The sequence below is a fragment of the Temnothorax longispinosus genome, chromosome 2 (assembly GCF_030848805.1).
Source record: "Temnothorax longispinosus isolate EJ_2023e chromosome 2, Tlon_JGU_v1, whole genome shotgun sequence".
Taxonomy (NCBI): domain Eukaryota; kingdom Metazoa; phylum Arthropoda; class Insecta; order Hymenoptera; family Formicidae; genus Temnothorax; species Temnothorax longispinosus.
In genome coordinates this window covers 12,848,666-12,866,612 of record NC_092359.1, presented here as the reverse complement: position 1 = coordinate 12,866,612, position 17,947 = coordinate 12,848,666, and the positions used below count along the sequence as shown (strand labels likewise).

Sequence of the window (17,947 nt, the reverse complement as noted above, 5' to 3'; positions counted from 1 at the left end):
ATCATCGACAGTGCTTATCAACCGTTGATGTTCACGGTTGATAACCATGGCCATTATCACTATTATTAATATTATTTTGCATTTGTCACCAGTAAAAAAACTGTTGCAAATGCATGCTTTTATTTATACGAAAAAAATTAAGATTTAAATTTTGATCCTGTATGATGTGCCATGCTTGATCTCATTTTAATGTGTGATAACTTGATACAATAATTTATATTTTTGCATATTAATATAATATTTGTAAAAAGATATAAAATAGAACGCGCACGTAAAAGAACATATCACCATATACATATAATTAACGTCACTCATAGAAAATCACTAGTAGAAGATTTCTCCAGGAAAAAATTGTTCAATGTATGTTTTTTTCTCTTATATAATCTTTGTTCGTATATAAGAAAAATAATTGAATATATATCGTACATTAGAAGAATAATTAAAAAATAATTAGAAAAAAACTTTTTGCATTATTTTTCACACAAAGTAAAATTGCGATTAAATAATAGAATAAATATTCCATATGCACTATATATATTATTATCTTCTATATTCTACATATATATTATAATCATATATTTTATATAGATACGATTATTATATTCATATATGATTATATACATTGGCAATTTTTCCTCATTTCCTCAAATTTCACAGACAGCATGCATATCTAGAAGACATCATAAAACTTTAAAAACGTCTTTATAATGACACGCATGTTCTCTGGTTTAACTTTTTTGTAAAAAAAGTAATGCAAAAAGTAATTTTTCAAATTATTTTTTAATTCTTTTTATTTTTCTTGTATATACGAACAGAAATTATAAAAAAAGAAAACCCCCTCTCTCTCTCTCTCTCTCGCCTCAAAATAATTAAAATATAATATATAATATATATATAATATATATATATAATAATAATAATAATATATAAAAAGTATATACTTACAGAACTTGTTTATTGGCGAAAATAGAAAAAAACAAATTTTTTTCATACAGGTATGTTTTCTTCATCTGGTATCCATTTAAAAAAATTTGTTTTTTTCTATTTTCGCCAATAAACAAGTTCTGTAAGTATATACTTTTTATATATTATTATTATTATTATATATATATATATTATATATATATTATATTATATATATATATATATATATATATATATATATATATATATATATTATATATATATTATATATATATTATATTATATATATATATATATATTTATATATTTATTATTTTATATATAACACACAAGAAGTACTTTCCGAATGCTAGTGCCTAATTTATTTGTTTATAATTTTATAAATATTCCAATTTTTTTCTCAGAAACCGTACATTTTCACAGTTCGATAAATAAATATTGATAATTACATAAATAAATTAGAATTTGAAACGATACTGCGACGCACGCACTATTTCATTAATCTTTTTCGGTAAATAGGTATTCGATTATTACATATTTCATATCCAGAATGATGTTAACAAATGAAATTAAATGGATAATTTTTTGCATCTTTTGTAAATAATAATGGAATCAAATTTAAATTAAAAAATTCAAATCTTATTTTAACTCGCAATGTTTTATGCGGTCCATGGTCCATACGCATAAAACCAATTAAGCTATAAAAATTATGTTAATTGAGCTGTGAAAATTTAATAACGTAAAATTGAGAAACATGCGCATTACGTAAGGAATGCGTAAGAATTCAAAAATTAACGGAAGTGTATTAATATTTCTCGTAAGCCTCGTGCAACTTAATTTTATCTTAACAATAACTCATAAATTTCCATAATGTGCTGTTGAACGGGCTAATTTTAATTTTTTTTATTTGATCTTAAATCGATGCGAAAAACTAAAGACGTATTTTGTGTTAATAGTGCATTAGACGTCGGCTTATGTATATAGCGTGATCGACATAGGTGGACTGTGCGATGAGTTCTTGAAAAGTCTGAAAGTCAGTGTTGCAAGAGCTGTCGCACGGTTCGGATGAGTGACCTAGCTCACAGTTCAGAAACATAAATCAAACACGCGGGAATTATTGGTTTAGGGAATTGGGAAGCAAGAAAGACCAGGTGAGTGGCAAACTAAAATGGGGATATTTGGAGTCGTTGAGGGAAATTGCGATGTAACTATTTGATAAAATAATTTAAATTAAAAAATTCATAATTAGGTAAAAATACAAAAAGTATAAAAAATCTTTTATTCCATATTGCTTTTCGCACGTAACATAAACACTTTTAAATGTTATTTTTATAATAAAATTTATTACAATTTGGAAATAATTTAGCTGATTTCTATTTTTTTTTATGAGGGAGATATATAGTAGTCAAGTTAATTTGAAAATTTTATTAGGAAACTAATAGAGAGTATCTTGTATTTAATATTCCATACAAAATTATTTCTTTTTCGGGAATAAGGAATTTGTATTTATTATTACAAGTTTTGCGAAGAAAATAGATGATTGACTTGAAAACAGTTAACCATCTATTTTCGAATAGGTAATTTTTAAGGGTTTATTATAATTTTTAAGAATCGTTTTAAGCTGGGTATAATATTGTCATTATTCAACAGATATAATCAAAAATATCAAATTGCTACATGCAGAAAACACCGAATGTGATCCAATTCTGGTGTTTTTAGTGCAACCGAAAAAAATAACAAACAACTTAGAGCCAAAGCACATAACATGGCGTAGCGATATACGACAGTCGTAGTCCTCGACTTGACAAATCAGTAGGATACGCTAAAGCTTGTGCGTTATTTACGTCCACGACTACGACTGTCATATGTGCTTTGGCCCTTAGGAACACAAACACGAATGTCTGAACACGTTCGTGTTCGCTGTTCATTCGCTAATATACCCAGCTTTATGTACAAATTAATTTCTTTTATGTACCTATATATTATATTTACAGTTTCATTCCTTTAACGACAAAAATTGTGAGCACAAGAAAAAAAAACGTTAGAATTCTCGAGGTATAATATTATCCATATTCTCATTAAAATATTATTAATATTCTCTTCCAAATATTTTTTTTTCATAAATTTGAGTTGATAAACATTATTGATAATGGATTTAGCATCAATTTTAAATTCTCATCAAAATAACATACATATTTTAGTGCCGTTAGAACGTGATCCATTAATCAGATCAAGCAGCATTTCTGTCAATCTTGCGTTTATTTTTATGGCGCATGGAGAAAAATAAACGAGAAAAATATGATAAATTATTCGCATTTACGTGCCGATAAAAATGGATTTAATAATTTGCCATGAATAATCTATACATAAACTACTATAATACAGGACTAAAACTGCATCTAATCGACGGATGACGTCTATCTTACAGTTATATCGCATTTTGCGATACGCAGTAGAAATGAGCGAAGCTTTTACATTTTTTATTTTATAACGATAAGTAATCGGTTGAAGCAGTTCGACAAGGAGATTCTAGAAATTTTCCGTTCAATGTAGTTAATTTAGCATATCCGGTCATACGACAATCGAAATTAGCTCAATAACTGCAGGTATTAAAGGCAATAATCGGTAACCAGTTATAAATTCTAACGATTATTTCTCAATTAACGTAATCATAATATCATTCTGTTCAGTTGGCTTTGCATTTCGTTTAACATATAATCTGTATATCGTTTTATCCACATATTTTTTTCCTTATCCAATCTAATTTAAATTTAATTAGCAACGTTATCGCGGTAAATAATATTAAATATGGAATTATTAAATATTAAAAGTGGTAGTTTTATGCATTAATAAAATCTTTAGATATTTTCGTGTCTAAAATTTCTTCTTTAATTTTATCATGTGCGCATGCCTCAACATACATGATACTTGTATCTCTAACTTCTATAGTGATAAAATATGAAACAACTTTGAACATAGTGTCAATAAATGACTTATCTGTCCGTATTGATAATCATTATAAAATGAAAACACGAAGAAATAACTGTTGAGTCCATTTCTAGTGTCCTGCACAAATGATTAATTTAGAATCGGCCTCTGATTATCGAAAATGAAAATTGACCGCAGTTTGTCTAAATTTTATACAAATATTTAACATGCAATATTAAATATTGTTGCATAATTGTAATTAAATAACAATTTAATCTGTTTGAAATAAAATCAAATTAAAATGGATTTTATTATAAAAAATTTTAGTACAAAAGATGATTAATATTTTAATAAATATTTTTAAAAATGCCATATTAGCTGATAAATCTGGATATAAAAAAAGAAGACGTATAAAATAACGAAAATTCTCTGTGTCTTTTCATGATCTCTCTTAATACGTTCCTATGTACTTGTATTCTTTTCGAGGAAACGTCATATTTCTTTGCATTAATGTTTCACAACATGCTATAACCATCGTCATTCCAGATTGTATATAGCAATTAACTTAAAGCTTTTAAGTAACATTGACCGGTTGCGATCGATATAACTAGATGACAGTATAAATTGCCATTAGCATTTCGGACCTATATACTGCAATCGACATATTTTAATGCTGGTAAAATACTCCGATTTATCTTGATATTTCAAATGTAATCAAATCCGAAGGATATTTCGAATATTAGAAAACTGAAAGTTATCCAGATAATAATTAAAACATTCGAAGTGCTCTTCCGATAATAAGATAAAATAATATTTCGCGTCATAAGATGAAACCTTTCCGTTTTATTCGCATTGACCTTTTTCTTATTTTGGAGAGAATTATTGAATTTTATATTATTCGAACACAAGGACATACGTCATTCTGAAGTTAACAAAGTATTATATTAATAATACATCACCAATCCGAAGCTTATAAACAAGTTTTTTACTGTCATCACCTTATTGACAGCTTATCGATTAAATGTCAAAACTACTCGGCAACAACGCATTGTATTATTTTTATTATTTTATGGCTCATTTATCAGAACATATGTATTGATCTCCCGATTTTATTCGAAAAATATTCACAATAATACGTTGTCAATCGCCAGTGCACATCGATCTCATACGCGAGAAGTGTTAATATAAATAGATCTTCTTCTTCTTCTTCTTCTGTAGCATTATAGTCCTTTGTGGACCAAAGTTTGCGCGACTATTCCTTACCTGCAGTCTTCTGCAATTCTTTTCCAGTTGACAACTTTATCTTTCTATAGGGGCCGTCACCACGGAATCCACCCACCTTTCCCGGGGTCTTCCTCTTCTTCTGGAGCCGTACAAGTTGAAAGATTTTCATAACTACTCTGTCTTCCAACATTCGAATCAAGTATCCCAGCCATCTTATCCTTTGTGATCTGATATAGCAGACTATGGTTTTGCTATTTGTAATATGTATTTCTATAGTGTAGGATTCTGTAGCTCCGACGAAAATGTTTATTAAATATGTATATTAAAAGTTTATAAGAAGCTTGCTTAACCAGTTGGATGTGGCAACCATATCGTTTTTTCCGTATGGTAATGATGCATATATGCGCGGAAAAAAAGTGCCACTACTGGTAATGACGCATATATGCGCACCATGAATATTTCTTCCAATGTTTAACGGATTTGAATATAACTTGGTACACCCATGCTTTTTGAATCGCTGAAAACAGGTCTTACCAGTTTTGGCACAAAACGTTGCTTGATTTCGTATTACCAGTGAACCGGTTAAGTGTTGAGTAGATGTTTCATTTGAGCTTTAAAACATTTATTAAATTGTTTATGAAATGTAAATTTAAACATGGAATTGTTTATGAGATGTTCACGGTTACACGTTTGATAGGCGTTCGGAAAGTGTTGTATGATGTTTCCGGAATGTTGCAGTTTAGGCAGCAGTTCACAGCGCTGCCTAAAACACCTCGTGAATATTTGCAACACTTCAAAAACACGAACACCTATTCTTAAATCTTAATTAAAGTCATCTAAAATAAATCTTAAATTTAAGAAGCAAGATTTGTCATAAAAAATACATACATTTTATGTCTTATGTTTATTTAATTATTATCAATCTTTAAAAAAATAAAGGTACCATACTAAAATAAAATTACATTGACGTTATATCAATCTAAAAGTGTGCCACACTTTACTATCAAAGTGAACTCCACGCGATACAACGGATAATTCGAGTTGTGCAGTTCCGTGATTTATATGTATCGGTCTTATACCATATCGTTCGTCATATTTTAAATACGAGAAACGGATTCCATCGGATGTCATTTATGATTTAGAATTGTAAATAATTTAGCGTTTTTGTCGTAGTATTTAAAAAGTGATTTATTTGCGTTTGAGAATGTTTTTATTAAAAGAGATTTCCATGTTGTGGAGATATTTATTAATTGTTTATGAACAGAACGTTTCAGAGATGTTGTAAGATTGTTTTAATGTACGCTGAAATCAATGTTACGTGACCTTTTTCAAAGTGTTTCTTATAAAGTGTTTAAGTGGCGTTTAATGACATATAGTCTCAAACGTTTCCATTAGAGTTTTTTAAGTATTTATAAAATATTTGTCAGCAAAGAGTTTGCCAGATGTTTGCAATGTGCTTCCAAACAGTCCATCAATAAAATTCTTCATAAATAGTGTAACCATTGATACAACTCTTTATAAACAAATATAAACATAATCTCTTACTAACCATTTTTGCCAAGGAGAACCCGTCGTTGTTTCTAATTGGTTCGTATATTTTTCTCAGAACCTTCCTATTGTCAGAGGTAGCTGTAGCTGTCGACATTCTTTCGCTTTCAAGGGTCTCAGGCCTACAATAAAAAATCGATCTTATCGGTGTTTTGTAGATTCCATTTTTAGACCATTTTTTTTTAAAGTAATTTGAATTTCAAGAGCTTTTCATAGGCATGACATAATAACACTTTGGCGCTGCCTGAATCTATTGTGGCAGTTGTGTACGAGAAGATCATCCGAAGGTATAACTGATTGTGAGTTACTTGCAAGAAACGTATTTCTATCCAGGAATATACGGAGTAACCTGCAACGTTAAAAGGAGTTGAGAGCAGTAGCCAAGAAGCGGGGATCAGGAGGAAGAAGAGAGTTCCTGACAGCAAAAACTTCGGAAATTGAGATAGTCCATGCGCGCAGGGTAAAGTGAAAGTGTTTTACTTTAGTATAGAAACTAAAAACACATCTTTCAACCCAGATTAAATACATGTAAGAATATAAACGGAAAAAATGGTAGAACAAAAAGAAATATGAGAACGATGGAAAGAACATTTCCAGACAACGTATATTTGCCTCCGGTAGAGGACGACAGCCAGATATACTATTATCAGAAAATGAAACGGAAATTTCAGAGTCGAGAAAATAGTAAACATCATTAAGAATATCATTAAGAAAAAAACTATAAAGCAAGACGAGGATAACATAACAGCAGAACTCAATTCAGGGGCGCGGAGTTACGTTCGACGATTCATCAATTTATAATCTTAGAACTCGTGCTCGGAGCACATGCCGCAGTCATATCATTCTTTTTTTCATCTCTATTATTCTTCTTTTCGAAGGTCTCATTTATCGCGCCTCTTACCCTGTTTGTATCCTTTCCCACTGATAAGAGAAAAGAACCTTGCGAATCCGAAAATTCTGATTTTGATGAAACTTTACATACATGTAGAGGGGGAGGGGGATAAATAAGCGAATTTAGAAATTTTCAGTTACGGCCTAAAAACGATTCTAAGAAATGAAACCACCCCTTATATGTAGAGCGTCTTTTTGCTTTTCTCGATATATTTCGAAAGGTATTCGAGATATTAAGAAATGTTTTATATAATACTTTTGTGATTTAATCACATTAATAACATTTTGAAAAAATAATTTTTTTAATTATTTATTTATTTAATTTTTTTTAAATATTATTAATGTTGTTAAATAGAGGTATTCTTATCACAAAAGTTTTATATAAAACATTTTTTAATATCTCGTACCTTTTGAGAAGGGATTTCACTTCTTAACCCTTGTGTCCACGATACTAGGGGCCACTATCACAGTCTCCGATTAACGTTATTCTCTGATTAAACTCACTATGCATCTCTTTCTAACTATCCCCCTAGAAAGAGACGAAAAGTGAGTTTAATCGGAGGATCACGTTAATCGGAAACTACAGTAATATTGGCCCTAGAAATCGCTCCGAAATCTTCGACGGAGAAAGAATTGACCAATCATATTTAAAGAATTCGGCAATTGACAATGCGATTGGTTAATTCTCGATTTCTAGCATCGTGGATACAAGGCTTTAGAATTGTTATTGAGCCGCAACGTTCTAAATTCCCCCCCCCCTCCGCCCCAAGGTTCTTTTGTGAGTATTCGTTGAGCATTCCTGTTTCCTGTTGACTTGATGGCATTGTGACTTCTCCGTTATTACTATCTAGTAGCTAGAAACAGATCCTGGCCTCCTCTAATTGAGTAAGTTTTTCAATGTCTCATTTTATTTGTCTGAAGTTATTGCCTCTACCTCTCTCACAATCAGTCTCTGCCTCAGCTTTAATTTAATCGAAAAGTGATCCGAATCACAATTAGCCTCACGACAGCTTCTAACGTCTAATATTGAGATTGCATGCCCCCTATTGACAAATAATCTATTTGATTAATTTCTCTTCCTCCTGGTTTGTTTATGGATTTCATTATGTTAAAAGGGGACACTGCTGATCTACATATATATCTAGACAGGGGGCAAATTCACGGACCCGCAGTCCGTTGCCACATGTATAAGTGAGTGCATACTTGCCATTTTGTTTATAAAAGAGTCTTTCCCGAATCTTAGCATTGTCTCCTAATATTAATGTTATGTCATGCCTGCTGACTCTGCCGCAAACGATCAAAATCGTCGTAAAATTTGTCCTTCTCTTCCTCCTCGTTGTCCTCCATGGGTGCGTACAGATATCACAGTTATACTTTGAAATCTATCCCTGAGTCTGAGGTCTACAGAGCCCATCGTTAATCATTCAGATTCAAAGAGAGGGTTTCTCCTTATTCTTTCCTCGACATAGAATCCTGTGGATTCCTGAGACCTGATTTCTTTACCACTATAGTGTATATTTACCACGGAATTTAATTCTCCTTGTCCTTTACATCTAATCTCCTGGTACCACACTCAGCACTACTTCGCGTTATCTCTTCCGTCACTTCAGTCATTTCTTTCGAGATCGGGGATGTTACTTGATCTCAATTTCAGGGAGGGGGGGGATATCACCGTCACGTAAAGGTTAACAATAAGCACAAGAAATTGAGAACGAGATGTGCGGAATGTCACATCCGTAGATCAGTCATTGAATTATACCTCGCCTTCCTTTTGATGCCAATATAAATAAATTAATAAATAAAGTATTAATTATATAAATGTATTATTATTAATATTATTAGTACATATAGAATAAACGCATTATATTTTAAATAATAAATTATTGCGTTAACTAAGTAAAAGAGATGAGCGTAAGTTGTGTTTATCATAATTCCTTAATTACAGAAGTTTAAAATGAATGTTCGAAGTATGCATTTATCAGTATATGTTACAAACATGTTTTGACGTAATGCAGTTTCAAGATATATTCTCAATATCAGTGATCAACAACTTGGTAGTATGTTACTGTTGAACCAATGGAAAACATAGGAAGAGTGCGTGATAGAATTTTGCAAGTCATAATATGGTGCTGCTTGCATAAGCAGCTTCGGTCTTATCATCTGCGAGCTGCAAACTCAATATTAAAACATGCAGTTGCGACATGTGAGGCGGATACTGAGCGTTTCTTTTAACTTTTCATAAACTATATTTATAAATGATTACTCATATAACGTTTTCTGATATAATGTTTTTGTATCTAGATTTATTCTGGAAAACATTGCCATACACACATCCCATATGTTCCACATATGGCATTGTGTAGCGCGATATACCGATAATTGAAATTTTATTACAAAACATACATCCTAATAAGTGAATATAGGGGGAAGTGGAGGACATTGATACGATTTTTTTCCAGAGTTAAATAAATAACTTTGCAGATAGATTAAGATAAATGTAATAGGTTAAATTTAAAGGCTTATCCTTCTACTTACGTGTTTTGATTGCCTTTTTGCTGTAGGTTAATAATAAGAAATGTTATAATATTATTTGTAAAAAATGAAATTCGTATCAATGTGCCTCATATGCGGGGTACAATGATACGGGCATGGGGCACTTTGATTCTCAATGATCTATATTAATATTATTCAGAAATAAATTGGATTATTATTAAAACAAGCTATGTTAATTGTATATAGAGATTTATTTATACGGAATTAACAATTATTTCGAAAATAAAAATACAAGAATCTGTTTTTTAATCACTCACGTATAGTATATATAGTCTAATAATTAGAAATACAAAATAACTCAAATCACATCTTTGAAAAACATTTGAACACAAAAGTAATTTATCTTATCACATAGAATAATTATTGTTAAACTCTTCTAAAGTATTGCAACTTCTTAAGTATTGCAGATTTAATCAGTCAAATAAACTTTTAAAAACAAAACTAATTAAATATTCTCAAAAATAAAAAAATTAACATATTTTGTACTTCATCTTAGAATTAATAATTATTAACATACATATTTTTTAAATATTTTAATTAATTTTTTCACAAGTTATAAGAAAATAGATCAAGTTTACAGTTTACGGCATCTTCATCAATATAGACCCTATCGGTCTTTTTTTGGTACGTTCTTACCATTTTCGTCTAAAATAAAATGAAAATATCTTACTTAATACTATAAACCACATAGATACATATTAATATGTATCAAAGTGCCCCACGAGTCAGTGTACGAATCTGCCCCACAGCGTCATACATAATAAAATATATTCTCAGCCGAAAATAATACAAAGTCATGTCAATATTTTCGACAAATTAGTAAGAAATATACTGTTTCTTACTTTTGACGAAATATTTATTTAGTATTAATCAGATTAATGTGAAAAATCACGCTTCAAAGACTTTGAAAATATTTACCTGAGAGTACGCAAAACACGTTTATACCTGTCATTCATCAAGTGGCTACTGCTCGCGTACGAAATTTGTTTATTCGTGTATCATAACGTCATCTATGCATGGATACGTGACCTTCTTAGATGTTTCTCATGCAGAGATATGACGACTGTATCAATGTTCCCGCTGTATCAATGTCCCCCACTTCCCCCTATATAGGAGAGACCGGGGCTAAAAGTCACACGGGTAAGTTGTCACAAAGGTTATATCTCACTTAACAGATTGAGTGGAATATTCTTCTTTATAGTGTAGGTTGCTCCTATCGTTTAGTCGGGTGTACGAAATAGCTCGTTTCAAAAACATTGCATGTGATATTTACGAGCACCTTTTAAAAATTGGAGGTCGTGAGTAAATTTTTCTTGCCTCTATTTTTATTGGTCCGTTGGTTTTTGGAATTACTAGTCGTAATTTCTTTTTGGTCATAAGAAATATTATAGTTTTTGATAATTTTTCCTGTATTTAGTTAACCGTCATTGCAACATAGTTTATAAATATAATCTTCTTTGTTCAAAATGACCGTTAAAAGGGTAAGTTGTCTCAAATGAGATGGAATTCAAAATTTATGAGAATTATTATTCTTTTATGAAAGTTTATGAAAGTAGGTATTATAAAATTTATGAAAATTATTATTCTTTTATTTACTCTAAGTTTATGAGAATTATATTACAAAGTGTATGAAAATTATTAATTTTTCATTTAATTCCTCGTTTAATTCATGCTGCAATATATTATTAAGTTAAATTTACCAAAAACTGGCACTAGCTTTAATAAAATATTAAAGCTAGTGCCACAGGAACTATTTGTCGTATGTTTCCTCTACATGAAAGATACATGACAATCAATCCAGAGTCATGTGACAACCAACCCTGGGTATGGGGTAAGTTATCATATTTGCGCGGTTTTGCTTAGAATTAAATAACTTTTTTGTGTATAAATTATACAAGTCTAATATTTTTTTTCTTACACTTAAAGGATGTAGCTACATTATATAAAGTAGTATACGATATTATAAAATGTTGCTAATATTTTTTTAAAAATCAGTATTTGAAAAGTATGACAACTAGCCCCGGTCTCTCCTAATGAATGAATACATGTTATCGTAAATTATAATGACATTTATAATTTGATAACCTTCGATGACCTGACATTAACTTTATGGTATTATGATATCACAGTTATTATATAACTAATTCCCTTAAGGTGATCCTAAAGCCGTGATCCTAACCGGTTTTTTTCAGTTTTTTTCTTAAATCTTTTAATTGGCTAATCTTTTAATTGGCTTTATAGAAATGCAAAATTCTTGTCTAGAATTAAAGTACGCATCAAAATCTAGGTCATGGTGGTCGAATTTATATCGAAAACGAAAAAAAATTAATATTTTTTGTTATACGTGACAACCTCCACATATAAATTCGACCACCATGACCTAGATTTTGATGCGTACTTTAATTCTAGACAAGAATTTTGCATTTCTATAAAGCCAATTAAAAGATTAGTGCTAAGAAAAAACTGAAAAAAACCGGTTAGGATCACGGCTTTAGGATCACCTTAACTTCTCGGATCATAATAACCTGAAGATGAAAGATTTTCTTCATCAGTTTTTGGTATCATATTTTGCAAAAAGACAGAGAGAAAGTATTTTACAAGTACAACGTGATGAAAAAGTTCAGTATAAAATTAGATTCGATAGAAGCTGCTTGAACCTATATATATGACTTATATATTTTTCTGTCGATCCGCTATTCGCGATTTACTCTTCATCTTCACTGTTTTATATTTTTAATTTGGTTCTTATTTCTACGTCAATTCTTCCTTTTTACGTTTTACATTAACCTACTCTTAATTATATTGATTTGTCATATCGTATCTCAATTGTAATATATTATGATTTTTCTTTTCTTAAATTACACGCAAACTGCCTGCAATATAACAACAGATTGGCAGCAGATTTGATATCGCAACAGATCATCTGCATTAAATTCGTGTTTTGCCGGCAGAACCTGCTGATTAGGCTGTTTTACTATAGATTTTCAGTACTGGCAGTGAATATCGGAAATCGGAACACAGCCATAATCTGACAGCAAATTATCAGCAGAAAGCGAGCAGAATCGTTATTTCGTAGACATTTAATGGAATACATTATTAAAATGGTTATAACATATGCATTGGCGGGGAGGGGGAGGGGGTAAAAACCCCCTTTCAAATAAAAATTAGTTTAAAAAATCTAGAACAAAATCCATTAAACATTAAAGCAGGATCAGAAGTTTCACGTTCTCGTCGTTGATCCCGGAGTAAAAGCTCTCTAAGCGTGATACTAAGAAAAATATGAAACCAAATAATTTTGCCAAAATCCCCCCCCCCCCATTATCGACGTCAAAATCCGCTAGTAGATGTATTATATATGTATGATATGGCATAGGAAAGAGGAATGGAAAATAATTTACTTATATAGAGCTGTTTAAGGGTACAGAAGAGTGTGATGGGTCCAGTAGGGCTATGGACATAGGAAAGTATTAGCTATAGGAAATAGGTGGTTCGTCATTAGTTAAGATTGTGTATGTTTAGGTAAATAAATGAATGGAATGGTTTTATAGTAAAACTGAGTACTGTTAGGTAAGAGAAATGTGCAGATAAAAAGATTTTAAGGAAAAGAATTATTAATATACATATGTATGAAGAAATAAGGGAAATAGTTTTATAATATTAAGGAGGTCGGCGCGTTTGTATAATTTTGTTTTCTTGATTAAACACTGTAAAGCTAGTCTCAGAAATGATTCATAAATAACATATTATCATTGGGATAGAAAAAGCGTAAAAATCGCAATTTTATCCCATTTTTATACTTGATATTGTTTAACCCTCAGAAAACACACAGGGTCAATTTGACCTTTACCTCGAGTTTCTACTACATTTCAAGAATATACACGTAAATTTTTAGCCAGAAATATAAAAAAAAATTTTTTTTTCGTATAAATTACGTTTTTTTCAAAAAAATATTTTTTTTTGAATTTTTTTAACTATGTAAATAATTCCAACGACACTTTTTATTTATATCAATTGATTTAACAATGTTCCAAGTACATCTGGAAATTTTTCCAAGCTGATCGCACTCGTCAATTTAAAATGGTGGACGATCAAAGTGTGTGTAGGGTCAGATTGACCCAGAGTGTTCTCCATGAATGAAAAAATAGATGTGTTCTCCGAGGGTTAAATAAATCATTTAAAAATTGAAAAAATCCATCTTAGAAAATTAAAAAACCGCGATTGCAATTCTCGAAGTCAAAAAAGTGTAATATAAAAATTTCATTTTTATCGTATATAAAAGCAGATATACATAATATGATATTTATATAGGGAATATATAGTACAATTTCTGTAACTTTTAAAGCGAATATCTCACAACGGTGAAAGTCAATGAAATTTTTTCTACATATTGTTGATATAATTAACTTTCGTATTATCTATATATATATATATATAGATAATATATATATACATATATGTAGACTTGTATTATATACTTCATCAAATGCGCCAACCTCCTTAAAGTAAAGATAGAGATAAGATAATGAAAGATAAGATATGTGAAGAGAGAGGCGCAAGAATTTAGTTATATCTTATAGAGTCTGAGTAATAGTGAAAAAGAGGTATAATTATTTAAAAATATAAGATAGTTTTGAGTTTAGCGCGCAGTAAGTATGGAAGGTACGTATGAGTGAGTTAAAGGGAAATAATAGATTTCGGAGTATAAGGTTTTTATGTCGAAATTTTGTGGGAAAACAGGTTTGTGTGCAGGTAAAAGAATTTGGAGATTTAGGATATAAGTTTTGTAAGTGTTGGAACATCGAGGATGTCACTTTTAGAGACCAGCAAAGGTATTTATTTTTTGGTAGTTATATTTTGTGTTTAAAATATGAAATTAAGAAATATAGCAAAGTATAGAATGAAAGAGGAAGGAATTAAATTAATGCCAAAGATAAAGATATGACAGGTTATGTTTTAAGTAGCTTTTTGTAATTGTAAGAAATAGGTTAGAAAGGTATGGGTGGATGAGTATGGATTTTTATTTTGTAAATCAAGTCCGCCTTTCATGGCAATTGTAAACTTGAAGTAATAAATTCTACTTTACAAAGATATATTTATGATATGCATTATGAAAGAGATATATGTATATTTAAATAAAAATTTAAAGAAAAATTTTGTTCAATTTACAGATTCTGTTATGTTATTTCTGCTGACATTTTATCGATAATTAAATTTGCAAAATTTGACACTTTCAAAATCTGTTCTCGACAGATTTGGTTAAATTAAATGATTATATTTATATAATCCGAACTACTCAGTCCGCCGAGTCTGAAGGCGGAGTTGATTATATTTAATAAGCAGAATCAAAGATAAAGAAGAAGTCTGTGTATCAGAACCAATAATAAAAAAAACAAAATGTAATTATATTATATATTAAAAGGCTTTATTTACGAGAAATGTATGTCGCAAACTTCTAAAATTTTTGCATGTGTAATATAATATTCATATATTTCTTTATGAAAAGTAGATATTTTTGATACAGTAAAATATTAAAATCTTTTTGATAAAAATTAATCCGTAATGGCTCGATATTCGATATGTAGTACAATTGTCGAGAGTATTTAATGGATATTTTCCTTATTGTTTCCTTACGTCTTTGTTATTCCATGACTTTTTGAAAACCTCATAATTCATCCTTTATATAGATATAGATATATGATTTTCCATATAAGATTTTATTAAAAACATCTATGATTTTTTAACGGATAAAAAATATCATGGTTTCAATAAATATTTTAATAATGTTTACAGTTTAGATCTTACAAATATGTATTTAAATGATATTAATAATATAGATTTAAATCAGTTTTAAATACTGCATTTGTGCTGACAATGTTATCACTCGCATTTGAACATTATCATTTAAACAATTTATTGTTGCAGTTATTACAGATTCGAGTTATAAAGTATATGCCAAGCGTAATTGAATGTATTGCGTTATTCTTATACACTGTTATATAACAATATGATATCCGGTTTTCGAATCTCGTGATGAATAAAAAACCGGTATTCAAATTCAATGAGATTAAATACTATACAATGCATCTATAACGCTATTAATATTAGATAATACATGTAATTTATAATTAATATAATTACCGAAAATTTTTAAAGTTACATAAGATTATTTAATATTATGATACAATTATATAGCATTTATTTACGCGGTAATAATATGTACGATGTATTAATTAACATACATATTAATGTAACCAAAGTGTATAAAGACATAATTGAAGATAAAATTAATTGTCGCCGATAAAACTGTTTATTAGACTCAGGAAAACATTTTTCGTATATAATTATAAATAAAATATATGTTTATATATAGATATACAATATATTATATATATATATATATATATATATATATACATATATATATATGTTTTCTTTTTCTTATATAATCTCTACTGTTCGTATATACAAGAAATATAATAAAAAGAAGAATTAAGAAATAATTAAAAGGATAATTTTTGTATTTTTTTTTTAATAAAAAAAATAAAGTTTAAGAAAATGAGAAAAAAATTGTCCATGTATGGACATATAAATGTAATAACCGTATAAAAAATATTATTATACAGAATATTGTATAATCTAACCAATTTTACTTTTTGTAAAAGAAAACAATTATGCAAAAGTTATTTTTCTAATTATTTTTCAATTATTCTTCTTATTTTTCTTATACATATATACGAATTGAGATGATACAAAAAAAAATATATAGATACAATAATAAAAGAAAATAAGACCATTATGATATAATTAAATTAAAATTAAAGTCATTTACGGTCCGAGCTTGGATCTTAGGAGCTAATAATGAGTCTGTTTTCTATTACTGAACTGGCTGCACTAGTTCAGAATTAATTTATCTTTTTCCACCCAATGTGGAGTAAAAAAGATAAACTCTGACTTGTGCAGCCAGAGAGTTCAGCAATAGAACACAGACCCATTATTTCTGTGTATTAGGTACACATATTTTTTCAACCTTAATAAACTGCGCGCCGACTGAATTGTCAGACTTACAACACAGTTCTTGTTCTGAAATAATAAAGAAGAAATAAGAAAGAAATCCAAATAAAAATCCAAATAACAGTAGAGAATTCATTGCGCAATAAATTCTCTACCGTTATTTAGATGCTTAGCATCAAAGTTAAACCGAATCGATTTAATTAGAGAGGAGAGAGGGAACTTTACTACCCCAACGGGAACTGTGTTGTAAGTCTGACAATTCAATCGGCGCTCAGTTTACTAAGATTGGAAAAAAATATGTGTAATACACAGAAATATTATTAGACTACCAAGATCTCTAAGCTCGGACCGTAAATGACTTTTATTCTAATTTGATTGTATATATTTATTAGACATATATTTTATATACAATTATATAAAAAAATTTTTTCCCAGGGGGGATATAAACAACAGAAAAAACTTATATTTGTAATGTATTTGTATAAAAAGAATTATATATAAATTATTTTGTTATGAAACGTTACTCTTCTGTTTAATATCTCTTTTGCGGTTTTTTCCTTTTTTTTTCTTTTTTTTTAATTTAATACATATGAGTGACAATGTATTATTGTTTCTCAATCTGTTCGGATAATTACCATCTTAATATATATGAATTATAAACTTCTCTTTTCTAATGTAAAACATGATAATTTAACAATCCTCCGTGCAAAAATATATGTGGTTTGTTTTTCTATTTATTGAATTATGGAATAAATCATACACGAAAAATACTACAAGATATGTAACTTAGTTTATATGTTTATATCGCAAATATGAACGTATATCATCGATCGCACGATTTTTATGCGATTTAAAAGCATATTTTTAT

At 29.3% G+C, this 17,947-nt stretch overlaps 1 protein-coding gene across 3 annotated transcripts in view; it reads left to right on the top strand.

Annotated features, from left to right (window-relative positions):
• Window positions 1-1,921: 1,921 nt before the first annotated feature.
• Bgm (acyl-CoA synthetase bubblegum family member 1) overlaps window positions 1,922-17,947 on the top strand; it is a 33,729-nt gene continuing 17,703 nt past the window's right edge. Inside the window, exon 1 of one of the 3 annotated variants that reach the window (XM_071798039.1) lies at window positions 1,922-2,075. The gene's annotated coding sequence lies outside the window, so the exon portion shown is untranslated. Of the gene's footprint in view, window positions 2,076-6,982; window positions 7,085-11,345; window positions 11,367-17,947 lie in introns of those variants that run through there. The other 2 variants (XM_071798040.1, XM_071798041.1) reach the window with 2 other exon arrangements.